Source organism: Epinephelus fuscoguttatus, linkage group LG8 (genome assembly GCF_011397635.1).
Source record: "Epinephelus fuscoguttatus linkage group LG8, E.fuscoguttatus.final_Chr_v1".
Classification (NCBI taxonomy): domain Eukaryota; kingdom Metazoa; phylum Chordata; class Actinopteri; order Perciformes; family Serranidae; genus Epinephelus; species Epinephelus fuscoguttatus.
The window spans coordinates 28,964,754-28,984,397 of NC_064759.1; the positions used below are offsets into that span (position 1 = coordinate 28,964,754).

At 41.0% G+C, this 19,644-nt stretch overlaps 1 protein-coding gene across 1 annotated transcript in view; it reads left to right on the forward strand.

The window, feature by feature from the left end:
* Positions 1–19,644, forward strand: part of LOC125893213 (A disintegrin and metalloproteinase with thrombospondin motifs 16) — a 72,589-nt gene that overhangs the window by 47,535 nt on the left and 5,410 nt on the right. The window lies entirely within an intron of this gene.

The following is a 19,644-nucleotide window of genomic DNA, read 5'->3' on the forward strand; positions in this document are numbered from 1 at the left end:
CCACCATTTTGGACTTAAATATCTAACTAACTGTAGGAATGACACACAGTTTTGAACAGGTATTCTTTGTCCACGGAGGCATGCTACAACACTGGAAATTTATTATGTCAATACCACCCAGCTGGCATTCTAATGTTTATTCACTTTTGAATCAACGTCACACACCAAGGTTGGATCACTGTTGAATTATGCTTTGATTTTGAAAGATAAATCAACTTTGATTTTGCTATGTTGTTTCATAAACTGTAAGTGTTGTTTCAAAATTATTTAAAGTCTATGAAACAGATTTTCTGAAATGTTGTTCTTATTTTTTACTGATGGTTGTTTTTACAACCATCAGAAATATGGAAGAATTGCAATCCTGTACCTATTGGAGAAAAATGAGTACTGTCATGTTTTCATAATTTTGGCACCAACTTTGTACCGGATCAGTTCTTGTGACATCCCTAGAAAGACTCCTATAGGGACTTTGGTGATATCTTGATGCTTTCTCTAACACCATTATGAGGTTCTCATTTTTGATTTTTAGTAAACTTTCTCAACATAATTGAAAGGATTGACATGAAATTCGGTACATAGTTCTACGTTTTCTCAGAATATCATCATCAGGTCAAAATTAGTGAATAAAGACTTTGTCCACTGCTTCAGTTTATAACCAAGTACCTGCAAAACTATTGACATTCTTGCCTGCCTTAACTAAGCTTTGTGTATAGTGATAATTAGGAATAGTTAGTATGCTAACATGCTAAACTAAGATGGTGGACATGCTGCTCAAAAGCAGTACATTAGTTTTGTGAGCATGTTAACATGCTGATATTAGCTCAAGCACCGCTGAGCCAAAGCACAGTTTCACAGAGCAGTTAGCCTAGCTGTAGACTCTTGTTGTTAAGATTAGAGTTTATGTGATTTAAACATCATAACTCATTCAACTCAGACCTTAGTAATGTCATGTAATTTGTGGCCTCAAACGTTTATGACCTCACCAATATATCTGCACTCTGGCTCTTAATCTGGACATCATTAAAAAATGGTATTTGAACGATGCAGACATTTCCTCATATTTTCCTGATAATACTTTGGATGGAAAACGACAGAATAGTTGGCCCATCTAGACTTCCAGACTTCAGGCTATGTCAATTATTCAATTGTTCAATTGCGTACTCTGGAAGGGCTGTTTGGTGTACTGTAGGCTATGTGACAGCCAAAGCATTGTTGGCTGTAACAGCTCAACATTCTATACATGCACGTTCATGTTTGGAACCTGAGGAGGCAGCTTTAGGGGCCACCAGCCAAATAGGTTGATAGAGTTATTCACCATGCTTGTGAAGATATTATCTTGTGGACAGCATTTTAAGTATTCTCTTTACTTTGTCTCAATATCCTTTCCTTTGTGTCTTTTCTTCCTACATGTCTCATCTTACTTCACCATATGGGGTTTGGGCTTTTGACTTTCTACCTTCTGTCTTTTTCACCTTCCTCCTCCCTCACTTCTCCTGACTGCCATGTGCTATTGGTCTACAACACCTACACATCTGCTCTGTAATTTCTTGACATGCAGTGTCAGAAGGAGCTGTTTATTGGTTGAGTCAACTCTTCCGAACTTCCCACACTATCTCCTCATAATAAAGCGAATAAAGGGTGTCAGGCAGCGCTGACTCTATTCTCCACCCTTTCCCAGCCCAGTAAAGCACCTGTTCTGTGATGATGACATTTTCCTCTCGTGTAATGAAAAATAACTTACATTTTGGCCAAGACATGTGTGTGAGACACGAGGAAGAATGAGAAGTTCCACTGGATATTCTCTTAGTGTCTTTGTCCAGTTCAGCGTGATACCTCACCAGCTGTCAGGAATAGTTAGCTTCTGTGTTTGTTTAATACGGCAGGCCAAGGACTTGTAAACCTTTTCACATGTAGCATCGCTGTGGGACCAAAGCTCATAACAAAACACCAGTTCTCTGGCCCTATCAAGGCCCACCAGAGACTTCATTTTGAATGTGTAGTTTCAGAAACACTTCTGTGTGCAAAATACACTGCTAGCTGAATTGATGGGGCATGTTAATTCATCCAAACACTGCTGATCCTCAGAATTTTCTTCCCACAAGGGTGCACCAGAAACAAACTCATGATTGATTTGCAGTTGGGCACCGAAATAGGAAATGTTATCACACGTTGAGGTTCACTTCCATGCCGCTGTGGCCAAGAGGGCTTTTCTCGATGTTGTAAAATGTCACTGCTGTCATTCAGAGTGGCATGAACAAATTTTCTGTGATGTATGATGATAGCAGACAGAGAAAGAGTGGGAGCAAGACCCGCTAATGGTTCTGTGGTTTCAGGGTGTGGTTTTCTTTGGGATCTTGGCTCAGCTCAGTTGGTTCGGTCACTGTCTATACCCCTGACACACAGAGCCAAAGGCAGAGGATCAAAGATCAGTCAACGTGGTGCGATGCTGCGGACATCATAGGGAGTGGTGCGCCCGTTGACAGGGAGGACATGTATGAACACACACATAAAGACAGGCACAGGGGAAATGTCCCTCCCTTGTCTGTGCTGCTCTGGACAGTGTCATAAAGGGTAAAAGACTGGTCATAAAACAAATCAGTGAAAGGAACTCTTGGGATAACACTGGCTTTGATGAGAGGGGAGATTTTGTTGATGAAAACGGGATTTTTTTTCTACAGCCACATAACGCTGTCTAAGGTTCCTACTGTGGGTAGTAAGTGAGTTAGCCACACATGCGATTGTTTGCAGCTAAGTAAGAGCAGACAAATACATTCTTTACACTGTTGCTTTTGTATTTTTGGTCTTAAAAAGAAAAGACACTACCCTCCAAACTTTTATAGAAGAAATATTTATTCATTTATTTTTTACTACAGCCTCATGCAAAGTGCTTCAATGTGTGGAGAAATAAAAGGCTTGCAGGCCTTTCTTGGTCACAGTTGCTAAGCTGTAATTGGACAGTCGATGTTTGGGTGAAGCAAACAGTCAATTAGCCTTTTCTAAGTCCCGCCCCTTTTTGTGCTGAGCTCCAATAGCAGTTGAGCAGGCTTGGAACCTGGCAGAACCTCAGTCAACTTTCCCCTTTCCTGTTATATTAGATAGACTATGTGCTAAGTTCATCTATGTTGAAAAGAAAATCAGATTTTGAAGATGGTTAAAGATGTGGCTGAGGGACTGTCACAATCTTCTCGGACTCTTTACATTGTATATAGTCACATCCTAAGATAGCTACTGCTGGTTGGTTGCTTACATTGTTTTATCATGACATGAATTAGAGTTAGCCAGAAAAGATCAATGCTAACATTCCTTTGCCTGTATTTTTCTGTAAGGTTACATGCAGGCTCAAAGTAACTTTCTAAAGTAAGGAGAGACTTACATTAGGTCAGCACTAAACTCTGGAGTCAGTGGTTTGACTGTTTGACTGCCAGACGGTCGTGGTGAAGAGGGAGCCGAACCGGAGGGCAAAGCTTTTGATTTACTGGCCCGTTGACGTCCCAACCCTTACCTTTGGTCATGAGCTATGGATAATGACCAAAAGAATGATGTTGTGAACACAAGCGGCCAAAAAGGGTTGCCTCAGAGGGGTAGCTGGGGTCAGCCTTACTGTGCGTTCACACCAAACGCGATGGACGCGATGTCTTCGCCCGTAACGCGAGTATTGCGTTGCTTGATCACCTTTTTGATCATCGCTTCAATCGCGATGACGCAACCCTCCTCCCGCAATTTTCTTCACCTCCCGCTATTTTCTCGTCAACCATGGCTGAGTTAACTACCGTAGCTGCTCTTTATCTGTTGTGGACATCTGATTTGGATCGGAGACCCAAACGCCGCCGTGTCTGGGTTCACAATATCCTCCAGAAACGCACACAGCTGGGTGAATATCATCACCTCCTGCAAGAGCTGCGTCTGGATGACGATCGCGGCACAATATCATGCAATTTCGCTTGAAAAGTTCAAATTTTTCAACTTCAAGCGACACACGCGATGAGGCAATGGACGCGTCATCGCATCATCGCTTCATCACGTCACTCTTATCACCTGAAACGCGTCACCCGAAGCGACATCGCGTGTCATCGCATCATTTATATTGATTTTGAATGGAAACTTGTGGCATTCATCGCGTCCATCGCGCTTGATGTGAACGCACAGTTAGAGATAGGATAAGGAGCTCAGAGTAGAGCTGCTGCTCCTTTGCAGCGATAGGAATCAGTTGAGGTGGTATAAGCATCTGATCAGGATGCCTCTAGAGGTATACCAGGCATGTCCCACTGGTAGAAGGCCCCACGGCAGACCCAGAACACCTGGAGGGAATACATATCTCATCTGGTCTAGGAACGCCTCGGGGTCCCTCAGGAGGAGCTGGAAAGCGTTGCTGGGGAGAGGGACATCTGGAATGCTTTGCTCGGCCTGCTGCCCCTGCAAATGGACTTTTACTGATCCCCAGAAGGAGTAAAGGGGACACATACTTGGCAATGCCAGAGCAATGTTGACTGATTTCTTGATTGAGATCAGAGGCCTCAATTTGTGTCACTTTGCCTTGTTCATAACAGTTAACATGGTTCATCACATACTTTAGTTCTTGCTGTTCCATCACATACCGTGGTCATTGCTGGCTGCTTCTTAAAGCTATATTGCTTGACTCAAAGAGGCACCCGTCAAGCAAGCAGAACCGGCATAACTTCCTATGTACTTGTGTAGATCACTGTTTGCAATAACTATCCATGGCCCAAAACATAGTACAAGCTAAACAGAGTATGCATAGAACTCCCAGCCTTTATCAGGACAACAACTGCAAAGATAAAGCAGCAGAGTTCCAGATTATTCTAGATGCCGGTCTCCCAAGAAATAACAAGAGCATTTATCTCGAAGCTTTTGACAGCTGCTGTTGAGGCGTCAATTCCTCTGTGTCTCTATTCTGAGCATTCCCACATACACTCTTAGCAATGGTCTGAAATATCAGCCAGATTCTTGCAAATGAAGTGGACACTGATGACAAGTTGCGCCTTGATTTACGAGCAGAGAATGGTTTAGCTGAGACACTGACCTCATCTTGGTCACTGTTGCATGTGGATGTCTAGAAAAATTCTGTTGTTGTGTGTCCAAATGCGACTTTGTCCCCCTGAGTGTAAAACTGTTTGGTTATATTGTGGCCAAGTGAGGCCTTTTAAAATATTTTAAGAAGTCTCATTATTTTTTTAGTATTTGAAGGCCTTGCCAGAGAAAAACACAATGAGGCCTTGTTACATCTTTGCTCTTGGACATCAGTCCCACTAATGCTGTGACTCACTTAAGCTGTGAGTGTTTGCTAAATGCCTAAAATGGTATATTTAATGTGACAATATAGGAGTTATTTTCAATGTTTAAGAAGCAATGAAATACAAAATCAGTGATGGGTGGACGAGTTCTTTTCATGGACTTGTTTCCTTCAAGTTGATACATATATATGTATCCAACTTTTTGAACCTTTCAAGTTTTGATACTTGTTGCAAAATATGTTGTCAGGTTCTCTGGGGCACACGGTTATAGTACATGCATGTTTGACAGCTTGTGCTACCTGCCCCACAATACTTCTCTTCAATGCATGTACAGTCATTATGTGTATTTTTACATTAATAAACATCAAATATTAATTTTAATACATTGATTTAGCATCACATTTGTATGCAGGTAGGCTATGTAATTTCAATATGATGTTACAGAAATGTCACTGACCAACAACCTGTTGTTCTTTGGGGGAAGTAGCAGATGTCCCATTTACCTCTGCACCCTTGTGCTGCATTCCATGTGGTGTCGGAATAATCTGACAAATGAGTTGCAGATCATATTTTATGGCTCAGCTGATCCATTTCCTGTGCTCTTTATTAGCAACATGTTGTTTGAATGCTCTGAGCAATAAAAACACATTGTTTTCGAAGCGTCCATGTTGTGTCCTCGTTCACTCAAAGTAACAGGCAGCGTAAACAGTACCATACGATAACAGTGAGTGGGAAAGTCAGACACTAGAAAAAGTTGCTCAGATAGATAAGTTTGTGAATTTTCCCCATCACTATAAAAAATTACTGGAGAGAAATGAAGACAAGCAGAGGAACATTAAACGAGTGTTAGAGATTCTGTGCTGCAGGTTTTTGTTGTAGGCTGTTTGCACAACCTGGTCTCACTCCGACGTTGTCGAAATCTGCCACCTGGTCAGTGACTTGAAGCCGTCATAGCTGACGGTAAATGACGGTCGCCGTTATAGTTTAACGGCACTTACCGGTGTCAGGGGAAAACATGCCAGGGCAAGAACAAAAGTTAAGGTAGCGAAAGTCCAAGTAGCCCGGGCAGGAGAGGTGGTCAGTGGGTCCAACAAACACAGATTTTCACCCTGGAGAGCTGTGTTCGTGTCCCGTAAGATTCTAAAGCCAAACCCTGTTCTTTTTCCCAAAACCAACCATGTGTTTTTCTTGCCTAAACCCAACCATGTGCGTTGGTTGTTGAAGGAAAAAAAAGATCTATTCGTGGTGTTGTACCAGCGTAGTGCATTTATTTTAAAGAGACTGTATATAAACAGTAAATTTCCTGTGAAAAACAGAAGTGTATTTTGAAAGAAGACAATGCACGTAACACGCAGAACTTGACACAGTGTCCCAGAACGTCAACAACCAACATATCCACAGTACTTAAATATAAATGATATGTGTCGAGGTCGGAGTGAGTCTTATGCATATGCATAAAATAACATACAGGATACATGCAGTTATCGTGTATGATGCTGTTGTTGTTGCCAGCATGTTGCGAAGAGCAGAATGACTGGTCATCAGCTGCTGTCTGGCACACACACACACACACACACACACACACACACACACACACACACACAGAAAGAAGACAGGGCAGGGCAGGAGAGGAGCAGTGGTGGTGTTTGGTTACGATGAAACTCACTCCCACCCAAACTCTCTCACCCTTTCATCAAGACTCCCGAGGAACAGTTTTCTCTACAACACCCCACCCAATGAACACTGCAGTCCAAAATCTAAAACTACAACAAAACCTATTACACGAACACTGATGCACCCATTTCCAGAGGTACATTCATCCTCAGTCTCTCTCTGTTGGTGTGGTGCTTTTCTCTGAAATCTCCCCTCTTGCTTATGAAGTCATCGCGTCCTTAATCTGCATACGATTGGTGGTGTCCCAACACCTGCTGAAAAAATCGCTGTTTCAGAAAGAGTTTCTCAGGGATACAGACGGTATTATACAGGGCACCAATATTATGTAATCAGCACTGAAATCATGGAATCCCAGTTACGTTACCATTTATCTCATGTTTTATAGTAACCAACAGCTGTTCTAGAGGGGATTTTTTCCTCTGCATAGCTGTGTCAGTACCTTCTTTTTTCCCTTCTTGCTCATTTTGTGTCTGTCTCCGTTTTGGAACAGGTATCCAGGGAAAATCCTGCATGATGACCACAGAACTGTCTCATATTCAATGACATAAAGTAACAAAAGTGTTGATAGAAAATATATATATAAAGTCGTCAGAAAAGGGGACTGTGTCCTCCAGAGCTTTGTTAGGTCAGACGTTTTAAGTAATAATGGCATGTTTGTGGTTCATTGTGTCATCATGTGTAGTAATGGGCTGTATGTTATGCAGTCATTCCTGCTTTGTTTTTACCGTTGCATTCAAGGAAAACTGGTACTGTGAGTACAGCGCACCACTGCCAGCTTTATAGATTATTCCCACCCAGGCTAAAAATGTCTGCACTCATAGAGTTGTCAGGCACTTTGGATAAAAGAGATCACCAAATGTTATGTTAGGATGGCTACCACTGTACTCCACCTACAGTCTGCATTATTAACTATGGGTTCTTTTGGGGTAATTACTGTTACCAAGGATTTTTTTTACAAAACAACACAATGTTTTAGTTACTTTATAATGTCGAATTAAAGCTGAGTAAAGAAAACACATTTAACCACTAGGAAGCTTCACCACTAACTGTCAACTGACAAGATGACATAAGTGCAGTAAAATGCTTCTTTGTGTAAATATATGAGCTCAGTGTTTAGATGATCAAAATTCATAAATGCAGTCTGATACTTGTGCTGAAAGGCAACAAGAAAACTCAATACAAGCCCTGATTTGTTGTTTCTGAAACTTTCAACCACATTTTCACGCAGCAGATGGAGTTGCTTAGTTGTCACGGAGATGGTTTAGTTATCGCATGACCTTGATGTTGAATTTCAGTCAACAACATAATAAAAATAGCAGGTGATAAATGCTAAAAGAGAAAATGTAAAGTGTACCACAATGGTTATTTTTATATGCTTTGTTTCAAAAGATTTATCAACATACACTGATTCAACCTGGTCTCACCCCCAGCTCATCAAAAACCAAGGCTTGGTCAGCAGCCCTCGACCTGCCAACGCACAAAGGGAACCTTTAGTGTATGAGACACACCGGGCAGAGGCATTTGTTGATGCTCAGAACTACTGCCATAGCATTAAGAGCAAGAAAGTCTGCAAAGGGCAGATGGGAGCGGGGGTGTATAAGTCAAACCAACTCCTGACTTTCCCCCGGGGGCCTCTGTTTGTCTCCCATGTGAAACCAAAAGTCTACCAAATTATATTAATAGCAACTTAGTGTGCTTCTATTTGTAGCATACTATGCTACTGATGGATGTCACGTGACGTCATTAAATTATGTTTTAAACAAACTTACTTATCTTTAGCCAAACCATGATGTTTTTTTTCTAACCAAATACTAAAGAATTAAGCCTGAAAACTTAATTTTCATCGAAAAGACACAACGCATGAAATGAGCTAATTGACAGGCTGTCTCTGAGCACCAAGCATCTGTAGCCTATTTGATGAGTTTGGAGTGAGAATGTGTGGGTTGATTAGAGTTTTTTGACATTTTCATCTGTAAAAACACAGTTGTAACTGCTAATACTTTTATTTGCTGCATTGCATTGATTTTCAACAGAGCTGTCGTTAATGTCATTAGCTCCTGTGCTTTTCCTGCTGTGACAAGTCAAGTTGTCTGTTGTGATTAGGGTGCTTTCAGACCTCTAGTTTACTTGCTTTGGTCTGAATCAGGGACTGATTTCGTTACAAAGTTGCAAAATTGCCTAGAGTTGGTTCATGTTCTCACGTCAGCATTTACAAGCGCACCAGATAATATGCCTTGCACAAGAAAGCTGCTCTTGATTGATCCAAATTTCCATCCAGGAAGTAAAGAAGAGTACACTTGCAAGATAAATGCGATACTTTCTAAAGTCACAATGGAGGAACAACTACACGGGTTGATTTCAGTGCTGGTCATCGTGTACTATATTGCTGTCATTGTTCATTTTAGTCAAACCATACACTTTGAAAATGAGGCGCGGCTCCAACTAGAAAACAATGTTGTGATGCACTGGATGCGCCGATTGTGCATATTAAGGCAGTACAGGAGGAGGTGCACATCAATAATCCTCCAGGACTGTAACATGCTCATGCTTGTTTAACCCAGACGATGCGTAATGCGGTCAGAACACCACAAACGAACCTCACAAGAGTTCGTTTGTAACCACACCAAGACAACCTCTTCAAGGTTTCAAGGTCTCAGTCCAGTTGTTTTGATGTGCACTTGTTTTTTTCCCCGTTAAAGGTTTTTTTGGGGAGTTTTTCCTTATCTGCTGCGAGGGTCCAAAGGACAGAGGGATGTCGTATGCTGTAAAGCCCTGTGAGGCAAATTGTGATTTGTGATATTGGGCTTATAAATAAAAAAGATTGATTGATTGATTTATTGATTGATTGAATGATTGAATACGATTGTTGTGTTCACACCTGCCCAAACGAACAAACTTGAGTGTGATTGAACCGAACCAAACAGGCACCCTGAAGGTCTTTGATTCTGATTCACTCGGGAACTATTAACAAACAAGAGCTCTCTGATGACAAACAAGCATAGCAGTTAAATGAGAAACATAAAAAAATTGTTAAGAAACTGTCAAAATAGCCTTGTATTTTTTCATGAGTGAAAAAAAAACTGGGAGTTTAAGCAGAGTTAACATTTTTCACTTCCTGCACACAACAGAAACCAATTAGAAACTTGGCTTTTTTAGTTACAAGTTTCCTCAGCATTGACATTTTTTCGGCCTCTAAAGGAGTCATGACAGAAAAAAAGTTTTGGCAAGCAAAAGTTCAGTAAAAGCTAATATTTCACCATGAAATATTTCATACAGAACGGTAATACCTCATTATATTCACTCTAAAATGTCAGTATTGTGAAACAAGCCTGACTGAATGGACTCAACTAGGTTTGTCAGTTATACCATTGTAGAAATCAAATAACACAAAGGGACATGTAAGTGTATACATATATGTAGTGTATTATGTTTCTCAGCCACGCTTACAGTGGAAAATTGAATTATATTCCTATTGGTAAATGGATCGTAGTGGAGTCCGACATTTCAGGAGAGAGGAAGGCAAGGAAGGAAACTCTTGCTAACAGTGTTTGTGGGTTTATACAGAGAGGCCAAACAATGCAAGCTTTATCTGTACATTTACAGTGTGTGATCACTCTGTCATTATCTGGTAGTCTGAGACAGTGACTGTTTCACTTCCATATGTTTCAGTCAGTACTTAACTGCTTACTCATCTCTCAGGATCCTGAAGGTACAACAGATGCTTAATTTCCCTTCAACCTCTAGACACACACACACACACACACACACACACACATACACACACACCACTTGCCTGCAAGGGGCATGGCCTCTCTCTGTCCCTTTTCCCCCTCACTTTCTGCCTGCCCCACCGTCTGACTCTGTTTCCCTCTGTCTCTCTCTCTCTCTCTCTCTCTCTCTCTCTCACACACACACACACACACACACACACACACATACACACACACCACTTGCCTGCAAGGGGCATGGCCTCTCTCTGTCCCTTTTCCCCCTCACTTTCTGCCTGCCCCACCGTCTGACTCTGTTTCCCTCTGTGTCTCTCTCTCTCTCTCTCTCACACACACACACACACACACACACACACACACACACACACACAGCAGAGTTTGGTTGTAAGATCTCAGTGATTGCAGTGTCTGTTACCTGGGTGGCTTCAGGCTCAGCTGTAAACATGTCCCTAATGGCCTGGACACTTTGATGTGACGTCTTTTTTTTCTCTGTGACCTGTCCGACCCTGTCCTACCACACACAGACACACACAGACAACACACACACACACACACATACACACACACGGATTCCACCAAGCAGCCAGCCAAGGATAGCTGTCACTCAAACTGTGTTGCGCTCGGGTCGCAGCACTTTCAATCTCTCAGCAGGGATTTGTGGGGCTGTGGCTTTATGACAAACATACACACTCTGTCTGCTTGTCTGTCTGGTTGTCTGTCCCACTGCATCTTTTAAAAGTCACCTATAAATAATGTTAGATGCTGATGCTCCTCTCTGATTTCTCTTGGTTCCACTTTGCTTTCTTTTCTCCCCCTTCCCTTCTCTCTATCTCTCACACTCTACCACTTAACAAAGTTACACACACCACCCCTATCAGCATTTGCTCACTAATGGATTTATGTGTTTACACTGAGTTGAGAAAGCAGAGATAATGGCGGCTGTAAAGTCATCTCACAACTGTTAACACTCATCTCCTTATCCTTCATTATCTACAGCTGGGGCTGCTTAGGTGTTTGCCTGTGTGTTTGCACATAAAGGAGGTTTTAGCTGAAGTAATGATTCAATATTATAACCACAATGTAATGCCAACAGTGTTTATGTTGATTTGATTTTATGTATTAGAGATGAAATGTTTTAAATTGAGAATACACAATCACTCAGTTTATTGCACTTTATCAGTGACTGTTTGCTTTATTTTGAAAAATGATTTTATCTCTTAGAAATGAATAATTGTTACGGTGATGTTATTTAAGTATCCGGATGTTTATTAGGAACATTTTACGCCATTAAAGCTTTCTAACAATGCATGCTGTCAGACTTTATTCAAATACAAACATTGACAGCATCAGAGTTTATGTTACAGCAGGTAATAATATTAGGTAATCTATCTTTTTCCTGTTGGTTGCAGTCTGAACCTTCAGGCTTTATTTCTATGCTTTCACACTGATTTCAGTTATTTGCAACATTGTGGTGTGTCATATACATATCTCACATTACATATTAAATCTCCATAATACACGTCATATAGTTACAGTGTTGCTGTAGTGTTTAGGTTTCTGATGATCACATTAATTTGTGTATCCTACTATATTAGAGTCCCGTGTCATGGTTTAATCAACCAGAACTGATTTCAGTTGTACCTTTGTAAAACGTCTGGTGTAGTATAGAACATTTTTGTTGAACTAAATTGAAACATATTGTCCTTGTATATGTACATATTTTTTTAGTTTTTGTCTCTGCTGCCTCATTAAAAAACAGTGCATAGGATCCACACAAAAGTGTACATGTGGGCAAAAGCCAAAAATAGCAAATAATCAGATTTTTAGAAACGTGTACAGTATATGCCTGCCAGTGGATACTTTCCTTTAATAAATCCCAAATCTACTTGGAACTGTCCACATGTGCATCGAGCTCATATCCACGTTCTACAGGCCCACGTTCAAACATAAATGGTCAGTGTAAAGCACCTTATGAATGTCGATGAGCCTGCATATCAGTGGGTTTTTACAGTGAATCATAGCAGTATTTATATGTTCACAGCAATTGTGCTGATTGCCTCACATCTTGCCAAAATGATCACAATAATCAGTGGCAATCTATTCACTTATGTTTGTTATGGCACTCTTGGCCTGCCATATGATGAAGACTCATAGTGAGGGTCTGGAGTTTAATAATTGTGCGAGAGCTGTTGCTGGCTTTATTTCCAGACTTTACTAATGTACAATATCCATATGTGCAGGTGGGGAAGATGCATGTAAGGTGACTGGAGAGGGCAAAGTACTATATGTGTGGCAGTCACCGCAGTGTCTTCTGTGTGCACACTGTTGTGTCCACTGGAGTGATTTTACACCCAAAAACTGTATGAAAACTGAAATCGTGCTTTGTGAGATGTACAGTAGTGGCAGATATTATTGGAAACTACTGATGTTCTGTTTTGCAGTTATTCAGTGTTATTGATGTGCGCTCCACAGCTAACCACGAGTGTCAGCAGCATATAGTCCGACCCTATCGTCTGCCCTCCAGGGGTGGGAATGTGATGGTGAGACAGCACTGAGTGATTGTAGTTGGCTCATAGTTTCTAGAACTGAAAGGTGCTTATTGAAAAGTTATGGCTCTCTTGCAAAAGCACAAATAAAACAGCTGAACTGAATCTTTATTATAAGTTGGATCTATAAGTGACTTGTGATACAAAGTGAAATTTAATGTGTGAGAACCATCGTTACACCTATAGTGATGTCACACTTAATTTCTACAGTCTGGCTTCAATTCACCACCTCACCATCTGTGCCACAAATTTTCCTTGTCTCCAAATTGTTCATACACATAGGTCAGAGTTTCCATACAGGTGTGCGCATTTTCCTGTCAAGTTTGTCTTTATAGATTACAACTTTTGCACGGTAAGTTGCCTCTTTCTGACCTCATTTTTTGTGTATGCAGTTGTTATAACTGAGACCCCAGGACAAGTTTTTCAAAGTGCATCTTACAGTTTTTGGCCCTCCTTGTGAATAAACTGTGAGCGGAGACAAAATATGTGCTGCACTGACCAAAGCATGCACACTAGACTAGACAAGCTATCTGTGGTCATCAGTCCATCTCTGCAGGTCAAACTATTCTGAGGCCCTACAGTTATTTCATTTTGCTGTGTCTGCACCAAGTAAGTTTGACTGCACAGGCATTACATCATGGAAAAAGGTTTCCGATGCCCGCTCACATTTAGAGCATGATATCATTCTCTCTCACAGTGTGGACGCACACTGATGTAAGCAGAGAAACACCCACACACTGAAATGCATACTTGAAAGCTCAAACACATGCACAGTGGCACAGCCATAAACACTGGTCAGAAGTTATTTAATGCCTCTGGTGAGCATCTAGACAGCGTCATTTAGACCACAGGGGTTATCTGACTCTCTGTCCACAGGACATCTGATCCCCTCATGCTTCTGTCCAGACACAGTGATGCTTCCTCATCCTCAAACGTCCCCACTCACAAATAACAGTCAAGGCAAAGATCACGTTGGTCTAAAATTTGATATGGCATTAATCAGTGTATTATACCAACGGCCATGCCAGTGGGGTCACCGAGGTGATAAATTCATGGTATAATTAAATGCCCTTCAGTAGTAATTAGCGCGCTAATATATCACCTTTATCATCTACCACATTCAATGCCAGATGACTGTATTCTACTTTTCAGTGCAGAAACCGACATCTGAGATGAAACTAAGTGATGTAAGAGAGTCAAAATAAGATTTAATAAAGTATACCAGTATGATGTTATCCTGTAGCAAGTAGGTAAATGTTCTTACATAATAATCCATGATATCAGCTAACCACTACAAGCTTGTTACATCATAGAAATCCTGTACAGTTTAAAAGTAGGTCTACAGTTGGTAACTTTCATAGATATAACTTTTCGTCATACTTACTGAAACTCTCTCTATATCCTGACAGAAGTACAAGAGACAGAAGCCCCTTTTAAACTGCCTGTTCAATGTAGGATTTTCGCGCCATAAGTCCGCCCCACAGTTCTGTATAAAATAGGGGGAATGGTTTCACCTTTAAGCCAGCAGAGGTAGTAACAGCACCTAATCAATGTCTGTGGACGGACCATTGACGAGAAGGCAATGACATTTTGACTTCGTGTTATGTGTGCAACCTACCACCGGGAGATATAAAGAGCTGCCAGAAGCAGTTAGCAGCTAACTCAAAGGAGGAGAACAGCAACTAAAAATGTCAGCATGTTTGGGAGAAAAAGAGGTCCAGGAGCAGAGGTGGAGATCAGCCCATATATAACAGGGATGGTACATGATTGCTGTTGCCATGTTATACCATTGTTAGAAAGTGCTGCCCAATGCGTATGTTATATGTCACGCTAGAAGCCGACTCTGTTGTCTTACACGTCACACCTATCACACTTCTCTTGTTTCCTGAATGCCAGCATGCTTACTTAAATCACACACTGGGGTGGCATTGCACCAACATTTTTTTGGTTCTCCTAAAAAGCAAAGCTCTTTGTTGCTACCATATCACAGGATATCTGTGTAAAAGTAAAAATTATGTTCTCCTCCTCATCCTACTACTTCTAATGGTATTTGCTAAAATCCACTGCAACTGAAAGAAAACAACCAATCAGAGTGTGCTGTTTAGCTGGAAAATGGGAAAGATTGCTTTGGATTGTGGTTGCCGACATTGTTTTCAACATAGGGGCCAAGTCACAAACTTTCTCATTTTACAGCTAAACAGTACACTAAAATATGTTTCTGAAAACATTTGAGGTGAGAAACAGGTAATGCAGTTACAGAATCATGATTCATATTTGATCAGAGCTGCCTAGTTTGACAATGACTGACAGCTGTGTAAAAGACTCCTCAGCACTGATTGGTTGTTTTTGTTCAGCAGATGCTATTGGAAAGAAACACTAGGAGCAGGCAGATGAACATGATGTTTCTCACAGATTATCTGTCCAGTGTACCTCTGTCAGGCTATATTGAGAGTTTCAGCAAACATGACTAACATTTTTTTAATAAAAGTGACCACCTGTAGCTATAAGTATCAAAATATTTATGGAGAAATACAAAATAGACATACAGTACAGGCCAAAAGTTTGGACACACCTTGTCATTCAATGCATTTTCTTTATTTTCATGACTATTTACATTGTAGATTCTCACTGAAGGCATCAAAACTATGAATGAACACATGTGGAGTTATGTACTTAACAAAAAAAGGTGAAATAACTGAAAACATGTTTTATATTCTAGTTTCTTCAAAATAGCCTCTCGATGAGCTTCAAGAGGTAGTCACCTGAAATGGTTTTCCAACAGTCTTGAAGGAGTTCCCAGAGGTGTTTAGCACTTGTTGGCCCCTTTGCCTTCACTCTGCGGTCCAGCTCACCCCAAACCATCTCGATTGGGTTCAGGTCCGGTGACTGTGGAGGCCAGGTCATCTGCCGCAGCACTCCATCACTCTCCTTCTTGGTCAAATAGCCCTTACACAGCCTGGAGGTGTGTTTGGGGTCATTGTCCTGTTGAAAATAAATGATCGTCCAACTAAACGCAAACCGGATGGGATGGCATGTCGCTGCAGGATGCTGTGGTAGCCATGCTGGTTCAGTGTGCCTTCAATTTTGAATAAATCCCCAACAGTGTCACCAGCAAAACACCCCCACACCATCACACCTCCTCCTCCATGCTTCACAGTGGGAACCAGGCATGTGGACTCCATCCGTTCACCTTTTCTGCGTCTCACAAAGACACGGCGGTTGGAACCAAAGATCTCAAATTTGGACCCATCAGACCAAAGCACAGATTTCCACTGGTCTAATGTCCATTCCTTGTGTTTCTTGGCCCAAACAAATCTCTTCTGCTTGTTGCCTCTCCTTAGCAGTGGTTTGTTTAGCAGCTATTTGACCATGAAGGCCTGATTAGACCAGTGTCTCTTAACAGTTGTTCTAGAGATGGGTCTGCTGCTAGAACTCTGTGTGGCATTCATCTGGTCTCTGATCTGAGCTGCTGTTAACTTGTGATTTCTGAGGCTGGTGACTCGGATGAACTTATCCTCAGAAGCAGAGGTGACTCTTGGTCTTCCTTTCCTGGGTCGGTCCTCATGTGTGCCAGTTTCATTGTAGCGCTTGATGGTTTTTGCGACTCCACTTGGGGACACATTTAAAGTTTTTGCAATTTTCCGGACTGACTGACCTTCATTTCTTAAAGTAATGATGGCCACTCGTTTTTCTTTAGTTAGCTGATTGGTTCTTGCCATAATATGAATTTTAACAGTTGTCCAAGAGGGCTGTCGGCTGTGTATTAACCTGACTTCTGCACAACACAACTGATGGTCCCAACCCCATTGATAAAGCAAGAAATTCCACTAATTAACCCTGATAAGGCACACCTGTGAAGTGGAAACCATTTCAGGTGACTACCTCTTGAAGCTCATGGAGAGAATGCCAAGAGTGTGCAAAGCAGTAATCAGAGCAAAGGGTGGCTATTTTGAAGAAACTAGAATATAAAACATGTTTTCAGTTATTTCACCTTTTTTCGTTAAGTACATAACTCCACATGTGTTCATTCATAGTTTTGATGCCTTCAGTGAGAATCTACAATGTAAATAGTCATGAAAATAAAGAAAACGCATTGAATGACAAGGTGTGTCCAAACTTTTGGCCTGTACTGTAGGTGTACTGAATTTCCTTTGTTAAAGCCAACAGTGTAAATGTAGTGTGTCTAAATATGTCTTAGCTCTTGAAAGACACAATGTCGCTCTAAAAATTGCTGGTCTCCTCCTCCTTCCATTTATTTATGTATTCAATAACACCATGAGGATTTTGCTCCTATTTCTGTGCCAAGGGCCAATATATATCATGTCAGCATGTTAAATATGTTACATGTATGTGTTGTCCACTCGGTAAAATCTTTAAAGTAAACAGCTGAATAGACATGTTCATCTCTACATTCTCCTCCTCTTCCCTTAAATCATCCTTTGATGATAATACAGCATGTCTCTTCTTCCTGACAAACCATAACATATATAAAACCAGATGGAATTCCTCCATCCATATTTATTTAGATTCGATAGTGCATGCATAATGCCCTTTAGAGCTAAGCTCTTCTCATCCTCTCTATACAACATTCCAAGCAAGTGATGCACCAAATAACCACAAATAAAGTTTAGATGTTAATATATACAACTCTATGTGCTGACAGTTATGTTTTTGGGTTGTTTGGGGTAGATCTTAGGCAGCTGGATGGGTACATTGGGGTGAAGTTAGCAAGAGGTTGACAGAGTGTGTGATGAGGGATTGAGCTGCCTGCACCTTGAGTTTGGGGTCACTTGGGATAGATACAATGAAGGTTTTAGGAAGAGTGAAAAAGTAGGAGGCTCTGGGATTAGGCGACTTAGAGATGTGGTCTGCCTGGGTGCTGCAGTGTTGAAGAAAAAATTCCTTAAAAATAAATAAACTATAATGTCCTAAACCAAGCAATCATCAGGGTTAAAGGATTGTGTGTCTCAGATGAATTAAAACAAAGGATGCTTAATAAATATCTACAAAAGGCCTCTTTTTTGTAATTCCCAACATGTGTATTTGTTAGGCGTGTACAGTACAAATGGAGGTAATTATGAAAGACATATGTGGTGATATTTAGTTTTAGTGGTGATGAGGGCTGAGTTTAGGCAAGGAGGGGGTTTTAAACCGTGCAGTGGGGTTTAGGTTACAGTTTAAAAGCCTGGTGTTTCCAATGTTCTGACGTGCTCTGAAGCCAGTCAACCATGAACAAATGTCTTACACCCCAAAGAGTTCGGCCTGCAACACTCCAACAAGTTCAACAATATGTATGAACACGTGTATATTCCTATCTTTTTGTTATGATCGTACTCTTGTGTGCCAGTGGCTCTGTGAAAAGGTGTTTTACAACTGAAAATAAGTTAAAGCAATAATCCTGAAGATTTTCATTAAAATAAATGTCTGTTAAGTCACTGTTAACTGCCGAACGAGGTTGATATATTTATACATTTGCAGTATTATGAACTGGGTGTAGAGGGTGAACATTTCTGTAATAAAAAGCTGTATTAAGTTACTGCTAATGCAATTTGAACATTTCTTACTGCTGCAGCTTTATATTAAAAGCACTGAACTGGCAAAACACGTTGACTTTTATTATGAAGTAGTTACAGGAAATGCAATGTGTTTTTCAGTGAGCTTAGCAGATACCACCATCGTTTATCAAAAATGTATTCACAATACAAAGCAACAAGTCTTTTTTTTTTTCATTTTTTGACACCAGATGGGTTTGAAATATTGCAGGGGATGTGGAACAAGAACATCAGCCCCAGTGAGCTGTTTGATAATATTTCAACATGATTTAGTGTCTCTGCCCAGGAAGAGATAGTCTTTCCATTGGCGCCATGAGCTTTGGCTACAGAGAGATTCATATTAAGTTTTGATGAAGAGCTGCAGGTGACAGGCTGCACACCAGCAGGATAGCCAACCATAGACTGTATGAATAAAATGGACTTAGCCACCATGACATCACCTGTTTGTGGATTCATGTTTTGAAGCTTTGAGTAGGCGATTTTGCGCGTGCGTCGCATTTGTGGAGCTAAGATTTGGAGGGAATTTAGTCACAGAGACCAAAGCAGTTTTTTGTACCAGGCTAAACATATTTGTCTCTGCTGTAAAGTTGGGCATTCATCATGGGGATCTATGGGGATTGACTCACTTTTGGAGCAAGCCTCAAGTGGCCATTTGCTGAACTGCAGTTTTTGGCTGAACTTTTGCATTGGCTTCATTTCTCAGCCCCAGATGTTACCAAATCCTTTTACTATGCCCTGCTATTTGCAGGCTCATGCCATGTGCAGGATAAAATCAGGTCACAGCTGCTCACATGATGAAGAAAGATCAATTACTGACCGACTTCTTTATTAAACTGACAGTGGTTTGTTTTGCTGCCCTCAGAACTCTGTGACCTGTTGTATTTGATTTTAA